Genomic DNA, 15396 nt, shown 5'->3' with positions numbered 1-15396 from the left:
CTCCTCTGTCCTTGTGGACGGCCTAAAAAGACTTTACGGGCTGGGTCGTCCGTTTCCATGCGTACAACATGGCCAGCCCACCGGAGCCTGGCGAGCTTGATACGCTGAACGACAGTGAGGTAGCCGTACATCTCGTATAGCTCGCCATTATAGCGGCTCCTCTATTGTCCTTCCACACATGCGGGGCCAATTATCCTTCTGAGCATCTTCCTCTCGAACGCGGCTAAGAGGATTTCGTCAGATTTGGACAGTGTCCATGTCTCAGAGGCGTATGTGAGTACTGGTACTATATAGGTACTATATAGTCCCAGCTCTCGTCCGTCACGATAGGTTCTTTGAGGTGAACTGATTTTTCAGGCTGTAGAATGACCGGTTGGCAACCAGCATCCTTGCGCGCAACTCAACTTCCATGCTGTTGTCGTTGCTGACCTTTGACCCCAGATAGGTGAATTTTGGGACGACTTCAAAAGTGCGTTCACCTATCTGTACATCACGCCTACGTAGGTTTGGATTATTTATTGGTAGGCCCGCTGATGTTGCCACCATCAGTTTGGTCTTTGCCTCGTTTATCTGCAATCCGAGGTTCTCTGCCGGCTGCTCGATCCCTTGGTAGGCTTCTGCTACATAGGAGAGCCGCAAACCAATGATGTCTATATCATCAGCGTATGCCAGGATCTGGGTTGACTTATAGAAGATGGTTCCCGTAGTCTCCACCCTCGAGTTGCGGATGGCCCTCTCTAGCGCCAGGTTGAATAGGAGACAGGCAAGCCCGTCCCCCTGGCGCAGACCCTTGGTGGTAGCAAAAGGTCCTGAGAGTTTTCCATCCACCCTCACCTGGCAAGTGACGTTGGTCATAGTCATTCTAACTAGCCTTATCAGTTTGGCCGGGATTCCAAATGAGCTCATAGCATCGTACAGTTTTACCCTGGCTATGCTATCATATGCGGCTTTGAAGTCAATGAAGAGATGGTATGTGTCGTGTCTGTATTCAGCCATCTTCTCCAAGATCTGCCGCATGGTGAAGATCTGATCAGTGGTAGATTTTCCGTTTCGAAATCCTCTTTGATATTTTCCGACTATCTCTTCGACGTGCGGGACAAGGCGATCCTGAAGGATCAGGGAGAATATTTTATAGGCGGTATTCAACACCGTAATACCCCTGTAGTTGTTGCAGTCCAACCTATCTCCCTTCTTGTATATGGGGTAGATGATGCCGAGATTCCAATCACAAGGCATCGATTCGCTATCCCACACCTCAGTAACAATTCGATGAATCTCGTTTTCTAGTCTTGCACCTCCAGTCTGGACCAGTTCAGCTGCAATTCCGTCGGTTCCGGGTGCCTTGTTATTTTTCAGCCTTTCGTGTTTCTTCTATGCTAGGTGGCAGTAGCATGACACTATCTGCTAGTGGCGCTTCTAGCTGTTCGTTAAAATGGTCGTTGAGTAATTCATCAAAGTACTGAGCCCACCGCGAGCGGACCTCTGGCTGGTTACTAACCAGATCTCCATCCTTGTTGCGACAGCAGGTTACCTTGGGTACAACGTTTTTTCGGTGACCTGCTATCGCTTGGTAAAACTTTCGTGTCGGTAAGTACGCCTCTCTGGTTTGCTCGAGTTCCCGCATGTTTTGCTTCTCCAAAGCATGCTTTTTGGAGCGGTGAACTCGTTTCTCTTCGCGTCTGAGCCGTGAATATTCCTCTGCGCATGCCCGCGTTCTATGCCGTTGCTGCATTGCTCGGTATGCAGTATTCTTACGTTCGGTCACTTGTCTGCATTCTTCGACGAACCAGCCAGATTTGGTGTTGTCACGACGTGGTGGGAATATATTTCTTGCACAGTTTATTATTTTTGTTTTTAGATATTGTTTGTTCCACCTCTCGCTCGTAGTTTCATATCTGTTTTCTGGTAGTAGAGACTCTTGTAAAGCGGCTTTGAATTCCTGTTGGACAGTAATGTCCCTTAGAGAGTCCGTGTTGAGCCGAGGCTGCGTGTTTTCTCCGCCCCCATTGGCACGGGGGCGGGCGATTCTACAACGTATCTGTTGCAAACTGCAACAGGATTCTTTCTTTCAGCCCAAGTAAATTGTTTGTATCAAATCAAGCGTTTTTTAAGCATCGATATTTTTATTTGCGAAGCTAAAAATCCGTCGCTTGTCTCGGGGTTAGGAGAAAGAATGAACTTTGTTCTCTCCTGCAGCTCCGATCGTAAGCGTTCGGGAATACTCGGGCCCGATCAGCGTTGAACGTTGACCACACTAAACGCGGGCCGTGTCGCCCTCTATCGATAAATACTGGGAACAACACCTTGCGATCGAATCGGTCGTTAATAATAATTAACAGTATCACTTAGCCAACCAAGTAGTGATCGGAATCGATATTGGCTCCTCTATATGTTCTGACATTTAACAGACTCTACTGTCGTCGGCGGTTTACTAACACGTGGTCGATCTGGTTGAGGGTTACTCCATCCGGGTGCGCCCATGTAACCTTATGGATTTTTTTGGCGGTTGGCGACGCTGTGGCAAACTGGACCAATCTACTACCATTATCGTTACTGTGCTCATGCAGACTGTGACAGCCAGTGTATTGGCGGTACATTGGTTCCCTACCGACTTTTGCGTTAAAGTCCACCCAGGATGATTATGAGATCATGTCTGAGGCACGCATCTATGATTCTAGCGAGGCGGCCGTAAAACAGGTCCTTCTCCTCTTCCTCTTTTAGGTAGGGGCGTGAACGTTTATGAGGATTATATTGTAGAATTTGCCTCGCATGCGCAGGGTGCATAGCCTATCGTTTATAGCCTTGAAATCCATGATTGCGGATTTCAACCGGGGACCTACGGCGAAACCCGTTCCGAGCACGCGGTGGCGGTCGTGGCAGCTGTAGTAAATGTCGTAGCAATGCTTACCACGCCTGTTGTGCACACCGTTCCCTAGCCACCGAATCTCTTGTAGAGCTACGAGGTCCATGCTCAGTGTGACTAGGGCATCATCAAGTTGTTTCAAGGCTCCGGCTTTGCTAAGAGTGCGTAAGTTCCATGAGCCCATTTTAATCGTTGGCATTGCGGGCATTGCGTTGGGTCGGTATCGGGATGTCCGTTTCGAAAACTTCTGTGGCTTTCCGTAGTCGTTGATTCATGGGACTGGGTGACTGGCCCCGCGCCCACGTGACCGTTTTGTTTAGCATCGGGTTGCCCCCCCGACGTTCAGGCAACCAGTTACCCGGGATACCCACCCACTTCCTGGTTTGCCATATGCCACCATCCGCCCAAGGGGTTGTATCAAGCCTGTGTACCCAAGCTAGAATATGTGGTGGCACACGTTACCACTCTGCACGACGAGGACGTGTCGGAATAGGAGTTGGAGAGGGTAGGAGAGGGTTGTAGTAGTCACGATTTCCCACAACAATGCATCTTTGGATTTTGCTTCCGGATTTGCTGACTAGCTTGTCAGGTCCAATTTTAGGGCCTCTCTTTCGCGTCATAATGTCCTACGCGGACATGCATAGGCATTCGAGACTTACTCAGTATCATGCAGCAGGATAGTCAGTCCCTGCTACGGGGGACGGTCCATTCTAGGCTTGACGGTTGATCATGACGGGCAAGCTATTGATTCGTTCGAGCTGAAGGGGCCGCGCTCCCAATTACAGGGATATGCAAAACAATTGCGAGAGTATGTAACAATTTAAAGGTGCCGGTTGGATTATTTATAAAAAAAAATAACTTAAATGAGACTAATTTCCACCGGCAATGAAACTGATTATCGGCAGTGAATCTGATCTTCAACCCATTCGGTTCTAAACACATGCCGGACCTGCGACTAATCCTGAATCCATACCGATCCTGGAACAATTCCAGAATCAGTTACAGGTCCGGCAACTGATGTTGACGTCCCTGAAACTAATCCAGAACCCGTATTGGTCCTGGAACCAATCCTACATCCATACCGGTTCTGTAAATGATCTTTAACCCATACCAGCCCTATGGCTGATCTATAACCCGTACCAGAAGTAGAGCTGATACTAAACCCATACCGGTCCTGTAACTGCTCCCCATTTCATAATGGTCCTGGGACTGGTCCCAAACTGTCAAACAAGATACAGTAGGTAACTGCTGACTGGATGTGTTTTACTGGAGTTTTTTTTTAACTAGAAGTTCATTAACTGGAGTGATTCTCAGTTGAAAAACACATAAATGTAAAAACATGAAAGATCCCGAATCGTACGAAGAGAAATTCATAGAAAATGTGGATTTTTCTCACAAATTTAACCTCTCAGTTAGCGGTCACCTAATGTAGATCTCATCATGAACCTGTCAAGGTCTAAACGTTTGTTTGAGTGTGATGTTTTGTTCGATAGCTGCTGTTTTATAGCGAAATCGAGTTGTCGATATAAATTATTTTAGTGTTTTTTCCGGAGTGTTTTCAGGAACGGTGAATATTAAAACGTATTGAAATATGGCATCATGGTGAGTTTAACGTATCTGTTGCTTCAATTAGTCTTACAAAAAACTGGTAGATGAGACGCCCAAGCTTTTAGGAATTGATGCAAGCCAATTATTAGAACATTTAGTCGTACCGCTTGGATCGGGTTGAGTCCAATAACTTGTTCAATTGGTCCATGCTTATGCTGCTATACCGGGCTGCATTGATTCGTTTTGTTAATGCAACGGTCTCCCGATGTATACTGTGACACTGTTGAATCACTGTTGAATCACCGGACACTGTTGAATCAGGCAACCCCCTTCACATCCTGCCAATTTTCGACTGCATTAAGATTCCAGATCACCGCTCAGTTCAGCATGCTAGTGGTTAATCCCTTTTTCTGCACACACCATACAAATCGCCATAAATGGCCCGGAGACTGCGCAAATAAAAATGTGCCGAATTTGCATCCTCCTACCCTTTGGTGGCTCAGGAATTGACTCTATTGTTTAATTGAAGTCAAACCGAGCGGATCACAGTGTACCGTGTATCACACGAGATTTTGTGCGAACTTGAACGTATTTCTACATCAGCAGTTTGGAGAGGGTGGTTGTTGTTGTTGTTATCCGGCGCTACAACCGCTTTGCGGTCTTGGTCTGCCTCAGGAGTGTCCGAAACCGCTCACGGTCTCGCGCCTTCGTCTGCCAGTCCGTTATCCCGGCCTTAATGGCGGACGCCTCCACGCCATCTTGCCACCTCAATTTGGGCCTACCACGCCTCCTCTGTCCTTGTGGACGGCCTAAAAAGACTTTACGGGCTGGGTCGTCCGTTTCCATGCGTACAACATGGCCAGCCCACCGGAGCCTGGCGAGCTTGATACGCTGAACGACAGTGAGGTAGCCGTACATCTCGTATAGCTCGCCATTATAGCGGCTCCTCTATTGTCCTTCCACACATGCGGGGCCAATTATCCTTCTGAGCATCTTCCTCTCGAACGCGGCTAAGAGGATTTCGTCAGATTTGGACAGTGTCCATGTCTCAGAGGCGTATGTGAGTACTGGTACTATATAGGTACTATATTGCAGCGACCTTGGTCGCTACGATTCGCGTAACGTGTAAATGCGACTCGGGTGCTGATAATGAAGTGAGAGCGATCGGCACAGATCGATTGGAGAGAGAGATCGTGAACGGCGAAGAGAGATCGGAGAATGGAGACAGAAGCGATGGCGGAGAGAAGCGGGACTTCGGTGACGGCTTGCGTGTAGTTCGGGTGTGTTTAGAGTGGCGGTTAAATTAATGTAGCGGGAAATAAAAGTTAATAAATAAAGTTAGTTATAATCTCTAAAATATTAATCTTTAGTTGTTTCAATATAGTCCCAGCTCTCGTCCGTCACGATAGGTTCTTTGAGGTGAACTGATTTTTCAGGCTGTAGAATGACCGGTTGGCAACCAGCATCCTTGCGCGCAACTCAACTTCCATGCTGTTGTCGTTGCTGACCTTTGACCCCAGATAGGTGAATTTTGGGACGACTTCAAAAATCTTACTCTACGTCACGCCTACGTAGTTTTGGACTATTTATTAGTAGGGCCGCTGATGTTGCCACCATCAGTTTGTTCTTTGTCTCTTTTATCTGCAATCCGAGGTTCTCTGCCGGCTGCTCGATCCCTTGGTAGGCTTCTGCTACATAGGAGAGCCGCAAACCAATGATGTCTATATCATCAGCGTATGCCAGGATCTGGGTTGACTTATAGAAGATGGTTCCCGTAGTCTCCACCCTCGAGTTGCGGATGGCCCTCTCTAGCGCCAGGTTGAATAGGAGACAGGCAAGCCCGTCCCCCTGGCGCAGACCCTTGGTGGTAGCAAAAGGTCCTGAGAGTTTTCCATCCACCCTCACCTGGCAAGTGACGTTGGTCATAGTCATTCTAACTAGCCTTATCAGTTTGGCCGGGATTCCAAATGAGCTCATAGCATCGTACAGTTTTACCCTGGCTATGCTATCATATGCGGCTTTGAAGTCAATGAAGAGATGGTATGTGTCGTGTCTGTATTCAGCCATCTTCTCCAAGATCTGCCGCATGGTGAAGATCTGATCAGTGGTAGATTTTCCGTTTCGAAATCCTCTTTGATATTTTCCGACTATCTCTTCGACGTGCGGGACAAGGCGATCCTGAAGGATCAGGGAGAATATTTTATAGGCGGTATTCAACACCGTAATACCCCTGTAGTTGTTGCAGTCCAACCTATCTCCCTTCTTGTATATGGGGTAGATGATGCCGAGATTCCAATCACAAGGCATCGATTCGCTATCCCACACCTCAGTAACAATTCGATGAATCTCGTTTTCTAGTCTTGCACCTCCAGTCTGGACCAGTTCAGCTGCAATTCCGTCGGTTCCGGGTGCCTTGTTATTTTTCAGCCTTTCGTGTTTCTTCTATGCTAGGTGGCAGTAGCATGACACTATCTGCTAGTGGCGCTTCTAGCTGTTCGTTAAAATGGTCGTTGAGTAATTCATCAAAGTACTGAGCCCACCGCGAGCGGACCTCTGGCTGGTTACTAACCAGATCTCCATCCTTGTTGCGACAGCAGGTTACCTTGGGTACAACGTTTTTTCGGTGACCTGCTATCGCTTGGTAAAACTTTCGTGTCGGTAAGTACGCCTCTCTGGTTTGCTCGAGTTCCCGCATGTTTTGCTTCTCCAAAGCATGCTTTTTGGAGCGGTGAACTCGTTTCTCTTCGCGTCTGCAGTATTCTTACGTTCGGTCACTTGTCTGCATTCTTCGACGAACCAGCCAGATTTGGTGTTGTCACGACGTGGTGGGAATATATTTCTTGCACAGTTTATTATTTTTGTTTTTAGATATTGTTTGTTCCACCTCTCGCTCGTAGTTTCATATCTGTTTTCTGGTAGTAGAGACTCTTGTAAAGCGGCTTTGAATTCCTGTTGGACAGTAATGTCCCTTAGAGAGTCCGTGTTGAGCCGAGGCTGCGTGTTTTCTCCGCCCCCATTGGCACGGGGGCGGGCGATTCTACAACGTATCTGTTGCAAACTGCAACAGGATTCTTTCTTTCAGCCCAAGTAAATTGTTTGTATCAAATCAAGCGTTTTTTAAGCATCGATATTTTTATTTGCGAAGCTAAAAATCCGTCGCTTGTCTCGGGGTTAGGAGAAAGAATGAACTTTGTTCTCTCCTGCAGCTCCGATCGTAAGCGTTCGGGAATACTCGGGCCCGATCAGCGTTGAACGTTGACCACACTAAACGCGGGCCGTGTCGCCCTCTATCGATAAATACTGGGAACAACACCTTGCGATCGAATCGGTCGTTAATAATAATTAACAGTATCACTTAGCCAACCAAGTAGTGATCGGAATCGATATTGGCTCCTCGATATGTTCTGACGTTTAACAGACTCGACTGTCGTCGGCGGTTTACTAACACGTGGTCGATCTGGTTGAGGGTTACTCCATCCGGGTGCGCCCATGTAACCTTATGGATTTTTTTGGCGGTTGGCGACGCTGTGGCAAACTGGACCAATCTACTACCATTATCGTTACTGTGCTCATGCAGACTGTGACAGCCAGTGTATTGGCGGTACATTGGTTCCCTACCGACTTTTGCGTTAAAGTCCACCCAGGATGATTATGAGATCATGTCTGAGGCACGCATCTATGATTCTAGCGAGGCGGCCGTAAAACAGGTCCTTCTCCTCTTCCTCTTTTTATTCGGTAGGGGCGTGAACGTTTATGAGGATTATATTGTAGAATTTGCCTCGCATGCGCAGGGTGCATAGCCTATCGTTTATAGCCTTGAAATCCATGATTGCGGATATCAACCGGGGACCTACGGCGAAACCCGTTCCGAGCACGCGGTGGCGGTCGTGGCAGCTGTAGTAAATGTCGTAGCAATGCTTACCACGCCTGTTGTGCACACCGTTCCCTAGCCACCGAATCTCTTGTAGAGCTACGAGGTCCATGCTCAGTGTGACTAGGGCATCATCAAGTTGTTTCAAGGCTCCGGCTTTGCTAAGAGTGCGTAAGTTCCATGAGCCCATTTTAATCGTTGGCATTGCGGGCATTGCGTTGGGTCGGTATCGGGATGTCCGTTTCGAAAACTTCTGTGGCTTTCCGTAGTCGTTGATTCATGGGACTGGGTGACTGGCCCCGCGCCCACGTGACCGTTTTGTTTAGCATCGGGTTGCCCCCCCGACGTTCAGGCAACCAGTTACCCGGGATACCCACCCACTTCCTGGTTTGCCATATGCCACCATCCGCCCAAGGGGTTGTATCAAGCCTGTGTACCCAAGCTAGAATATGTGGTGGCACACGTTACCACTCTGCACGACGAGGACGTGTCGGAATAGGAGTTGGAGAGGGTAGGAGAGGGTTGTAGTAGTCACGATTTCCCACAACAATGCATCTTCGGATTTTGCTTCCGGATTTGCTGACTAGCTTGTTAGGTCCAATTTTAGGGCCTCTCTTTCTCGTCATAATGTCCTACGCGGACATGCATAGGCATTCGAGACTTACTCAGTATCATGCAGCAGGATAGTCAGTCCCTGCTACGGGGGACGGTCCATTCTAGGCTTGACGGTTGATCATGACGGGCAAGCTATTGATTCGTTCGAGCTGAAGGGGCCGCGCTCCCAATTACAGGGATATGCAAAACAATTGCGAGAGTATGTAACAATTTAAAGGTGCCGGCTGAATTATTTATAAAAAAAAAATAACTGAAATGAGACTAATTTCCACCGGAAATGAAACTGATTATCGGCAGTGAATCTGATCTTCAAGCCATTCGGTTCTAAACACATGCCGGACCTGCGACTAATCCTGAATCCATACCGATCCTGGAACAATTCCAGAATCAGTTACAGGTCCGGCAACTGATGCTGACGTCCCTGAAACTAATCCAGAACCCGTATTGGTCCTGGAACCAATCCTACATCCATACCGGTTCTGTAAATGATCTTTAACCCATACCAGCCCTATGGCTGATCTATAACCCGTACCAGAAGTAGAGCTGATACTAAACCCATACCGGTCCTGTAACTGCTCCCCATTTCATAATGGTCCTGGGACTGGTCCCAAACTGTCAAACAAGATACAGTAGGTAACTGCTGACTGGATGTGTTTTACTGGAGTTTTTTTTTAACTAGAAGTTCATTAACTGGAGTGATTCTCAGTTGAAAAACACATAAATGTAAAAACATGAAAGATCCCGAATCGTACGAAGAGAAATTCATAGAAAATGTGGATTTTTCTCACAAATTTAACCTCTCAGTTAGCGGTCACCTAATGTAGATCTCATCATGAACCTGTCAAGGTCTAAACGTTTGTTTGAGTGTGATGTTTTGTTCGATAGCTGCTGTTTTATAGCGAAATCGAGTTGTCGATATAAATTATTTTAGTGTTTTTTCCGGAGTGTTTTCAGGAACGGTGAATATTAAAACGTATTGAAATATGGCATCATGGTGAGTTTAACGTATCTGTTGCTTCAATTAGTCTTACAAAAAACTGGTAGATGAGACGCCCAAGCTTTTAGGAATTGATGCAAGCCAATTATTAGAACATTTAGTCGTACCGCTTGGATCGGGTTGAGTCCAATAACTTGTTCAATTGGTCCATGCTTATGCTGCTATACCGGGCTGCATTGATTCGTTTTGTTAATGCAACGGTCTCCCGATGTATACTGTGACACTGTTGAATCACTGTTGAATCACCGGACACTGTTGAATCAGGCAACCCCCTTCACATCCTGCCAATTTTCGACTGCATTAAGATTCCAGATCACCGCTCAGTTCAGCATGCTAGTGGTTAATCCCTTTTTCTGCACACACCATACAAATCGCCATAAATGGCCCGGAGACTGCGCAAATAAAAATGTGCCGAATTTGCATCCTCCTACCCTTTGGTGGCTCAGGAATTGACTCTATTGTTTAATTGAAGTCAAACCGAGCGGATCACAGTGTACCGTGTATCACACGAGATTTTGTGCGAACTTGAACGTATTTCTACATCAGCAGTTTGGAGAGGGTGGTTGTTGTTGTTGTTATCCGGCGCTACAACCGCTTTGCGGTCTTGGTCTGCCTCAGGAGTGTCCGAAACCGCTCACGGTCTCGCGCCTTCGTCTGCCAGTCCGTTATCCCGGCCTTAATGGCGGACGCCTCCACGCCATCTTGCCACCTCAATTTGGGCCTACCACGCCTCCTCTGTCCTTGTGGACGGCCTAAAAAGACTTTACGGGCTGGGTCGTCCGTTTCCATGCGTACAACATGGCCAGCCCACCGGAGCCTGGCGAGCTTGATACGCTGAACGACAGTGAGGTAGCCGTACATCTCGTATAGCTCGCCATTATAGCGGCTCCTCTATTGTCCTTCCACACATGCGGGGCCAATTATCCTTCTGAGCATCTTCCTCTCGAACGCGGCTAAGAGGATTTCGTCAGATTTGGACAGTGTCCATGTCTCAGAGGCGTATGTGAGTACTGGTACTATATAGGTACTATATTGCAGCGACCTTGGTCGCTACGATTCGCGTAACGTGTAAATGCGACTCGGGTGCTGATAATGAAGTGAGAGCGATCGGCACAGATCGATTGGAGAGAGAGATCGTGAACGGCGAAGAGAGATCGGAGAATGGAGACAGAAGCGATGGCGGAGAGAAGCGGGACTTCGGTGACGGCTTGCGTGTAGTTCGGGTGTGTTTAGAGTGGCGGTTAAATTAATGTAGCGGGAAATAAAAGTTAATAAATAAAGTTAGTTATAATCTCTAAAATATTAATCTTTAGTTGTTTCAATATAGTCCCAGCTCTCGTCCGTCACGATAGGTTCTTTGAGGTGAACTAATTTTTCAGGCTGTAGAATGACCGGTTGGCAACCAGCATCCTTGCGCGCAACTCAACTTCCATGCTGTTGTCGTTGCTGACCTTTGACCCCAGATAGGTGAATTTTGGGACGACTTCAAAAATCTTACTCTACGTCACGCCTACGTAGTTTTGGACTATTTATTAGTAGGGCCGCTGATGTTGCCACCATCAGTTTGTTCTTTGTCTCTTTTATCTGCAATCCGAGGTTCTCTGCCGGCTGCTCGATCCCTTGGTAGGCTTCTGCTACATAGGAGAGCCGCAAACCAATGATGTCTATATCATCAGCGTATGCCAGGATCTGGGTTGACTTATAGAAGATGGTTCCCGTAGTCTCCACCCTCGAGTTGCGGATGGCCCTCTCTAGCGCCAGGTTGAATAGGAGACAGGCAAGCCCGTCCCCCTGGCGCAGACCCTTGGTGGTAGCAAAAGGTCCTGAGAGTTTTCCATCCACCCTCACCTGGCAAGTGACGTTGGTCATAGTCATTCTAACTAGCCTTATCAGTTTGGCCGGGATTCCAAATGAGCTCATAGCATCGTACAGTTTTACCCTGGCTATGCTATCATATGCGGCTTTGAAGTCAATGAAGAGATGGTATGTGTCGTGTCTGTATTCAGCCATCTTCTCCAAGATCTGCCGCATGGTGAAGATCTGATCAGTGGTAGATTTTCCGTTTCGAAATCCTCTTTGATATTTTCCGACTATCTCTTCGACGTGCGGGACAAGGCGATCCTGAAGGATCAGGGAGAATATTTTATAGGCGGTATTCAACACCGTAATACCCCTGTAGTTGTTGCAGTCCAACCTATCTCCCTTCTTGTATATGGGGTAGATGATGCCGAGATTCCAATCACAAGGCATCGATTCGCTATCCCACACCTCAGTAACAATTCGATGAATCTCGTTTTCTAGTCTTGCACCTCCAGTCTGGACCAGTTCAGCTGCAATTCCGTCGGTTCCGGGTGCCTTGTTATTTTTCAGCCTTTCGTGTTTCTTCTATGCTAGGTGGCAGTAGCATGACACTATCTGCTAGTGGCGCTTCTAGCTGTTCGTTAAAATGGTCGTTGAGTAATTCATCAAAGTACTGAGCCCACCGCGAGCGGACCTCTGGCTGGTTACTAACCAGATCTCCATCCTTGTTGCGACAGCAGGTTACCTTGAGTACAACGTTTTTTCGGTGACCTGCTATCGCTTGGTAAAACTTTCGTGTCGGTAAGTACGCCTCTCTGGTTTGCTCGAGTTCCCGCATGTTTTGCTTCTCCAAAGCATGCTTCTTGGAGCGGTGAACTCGTTTCTCTTCGCGTCTGAGCCGTGAATATTCCTCTGCGCATGCCCGCGTTCTATGCCGTTGCTGCATTGCTCGGTATGCAGTATTCTTACGTTCGGTCACTTGTCTGCATTCTTCGACGAACCAGCCAGATTTGGTGTTGTCACGACGTGGTGGGAATATATTTCTTGCACAGTTTATTATTTTTGTTTTTAGAGCGTTCCACCTCTCGCTCGTAGTTTCATATCTGTTTTCTGGTAGTAGAGACTCTTGTAAAGCGGCTTTGAATTCCTGTTGGACAGTAATGTCCCTTAGAGAGTCCGTGTTGAGCCGAGGCTGCGTGTTTTCTCCGCCCCCATTGGCACGGGGGCGGGCGATTCTACAACGTATCACTAAGCCAACCAAGTAGTGATCGGAATCGATATTGGCTCCTCGATATGTTCTGACATTTAACAGACTCGACTGTCGTCGGCGGCTTATTAACACGTGGTCGATCTGGTTGAAGGATTCGCCATCCGGGTGCGCCCACGTCATTTTGTGGATTTTTTTGGCGGTTGGCGACGCTGTGGCAAACTGGACCAATCTACTACCATTATCGTTACTGTGCTCATGCAGACTGTGACAGCCAGTGTATTGGCGGTACATTGGTTCCCTACCGACTTTTGCGTTAAAGTCCCCCCAGGATGATTATGAGATCATGTCTGAGGCACGCATCTATGATTCTAGCGAGGCGGCCGTAAAACAGGTCCTTCTCCTCTTCCTCTTTTTATTCGGTAGGGGCGTGAACGTTTATGAGGATTATATTGTAGAATTTGCCTCGCATGCGCAGGGTGCATAGCCTATCGTTTATAGCCTTGAAATCCATGATTGCGGATTTCAACCGGGGACCTACGGCGAAACCCGTTCCGAGCACGCGGTGGCGGTCGTGGCAGCTGTAGTAAATGTCGTAGCAATGCTTACCACGCCTGTTGTGCACACCGTTCCCTAGCCACCGAATCTCTTGTAGAGCTACGAGGTCCATGCTCAGTGTGACTAGGGCATCATCAAGTTGTTTCAAGGCTCCGGCTTTGCTAAGAGTGCGTAAGTTCCATGAGCCCATTTTAATCGTTGGCATTGCGGGCATTGCGTTGGGTCGGTATCGGGATGTCCGTTTCGAAAACTTCTGTGGCTTTCCGTAGTCGTTGATTCATGGGACTGGGTGACTGGCCCCGCGCCCACGTGACCGTTTTGTTTAGCATCGGGTTGCCCCCCCGACGTTCAGGCAACCAGTTACCCGGGATACCCACCCACTTCCTGGTTTGCCATATGCCACCATCCGCCCAAGGGGTTGTATCAAGCCTGTGTACCCAAGCTTGAATATGTGGTGGCACACGTTACCACTCTGCACGACGAGGACGTGTCGGAATAGGAGTTGGAGAGGGTAGGAGAGGGTTGTAGTAGTCACGATTTCCCACAACAATGCATCTTTGGATTTTGCTTCCGGATTTGCTGACTAGCTTGTCAGGTCCAATTTTAGGGCCTCTCTTTCGCGTCATAATGTCCTACGCGGACATGCATAGGCATTCGAGACTTACTCAGTATCATGCAGCAGGATAGTCAGTCCCTGCTACGGGGGACGGTCCATTCTAGGCTTGACGGTTGATCATGACGGGCAAGCTATTGATTCGTTCGAGCTGAAGGGGCCGCGCTCCCAATTACAGGGATATGCAAAACAATTGCGAGAGTATGTAACAATTTAAAGGTGCCGGTTGGATTATTTATAAAAAAAAATAACTTAAATGAGACTAATTTCCACCGGAAATGAAACTGATTATCGGCAGTGAATCTGATCTTCAAGCCATTCGGTTCTAAACACATGCCGGACCTGCGACTAATCCTGAATCCATACCGATCCTGGAACAATTCCAGAATCAGTTACAGGTCCGGCAACTGATGCTGACGTCCCTGAAACTAATCCAGAACCCGTATTGGTCCTGGAACCAATCCTACATCCATACCGGTTCTGTAAATGATCTTTAACCCATACCAGCCCTATGGCTGATCTATAACCCGTACCAGAAGTAGAGCTGATACTAAACCCATACCGGTCCTGTAACTGCTCCCCATTTCATAATGGTCCTGGGACTGGTCCCAAACTGTCAAACAAGATACAGTAGGTAACTGCTGACTGGATGTGTTTTACTGGAGTTTTTTTTTAACTAGAAGTTCATTAACTGGAGTGATTCTCAGTTGAAAAACACATAAATGTAAAAACATGAAAGATCCCGAATCGTACGAAGAGAAATTCATAGAAAATGTGGATTTTTCTCACAAATTTCACCTCTCAGTTAGCGATCACCTAATGTAGATCTCATCATGAACCTGTCAAGGTCTAAACGTTTGTTTGAGTGTGATGTTTTGTTCGATAGCTGCTAAAGCGTGGTTTTAACAGTCCTGGAACTGGTCGTAAATTTGATGTCGAAAACCATCATGGACGTGAGCCAACACCATCCAGCATATACATACACCTGTTCTCACTTTCCTTTGAATCTTTAACCGATTGCTATGGATCGCAGTCAACTACGTCTGAATTGTTTTCAACTAGATTATTTCGAATGAGGTCCGATGCCGCCACTTGCTCGTAAATTTTTAATTTATTCAAAAACAAACTTAGAGTAATATTATCGAAATATAGAAATGTTCTATTCGGATTGTGCCCAAAACTGAAATTAGGCATACAATCTTTGCTTCATAGCTCAATGATAATCATGCACTAAATGCCGGTGTCAAAGCAATTTCGTTGATTGACATACGATCCTGTGGCATGTGAGTAATCGAACTGAAAACATAACCAACCAGTGAGGTAC

The sequence above is a fragment of the Anopheles merus genome, chromosome 3R (assembly GCF_017562075.2).
Source record: "Anopheles merus strain MAF chromosome 3R, AmerM5.1, whole genome shotgun sequence".
Classification (NCBI taxonomy): Eukaryota; Metazoa; Arthropoda; class Insecta; order Diptera; family Culicidae; genus Anopheles; species Anopheles merus.
Note: the sequence above shows the minus strand (reverse complement) of the source record.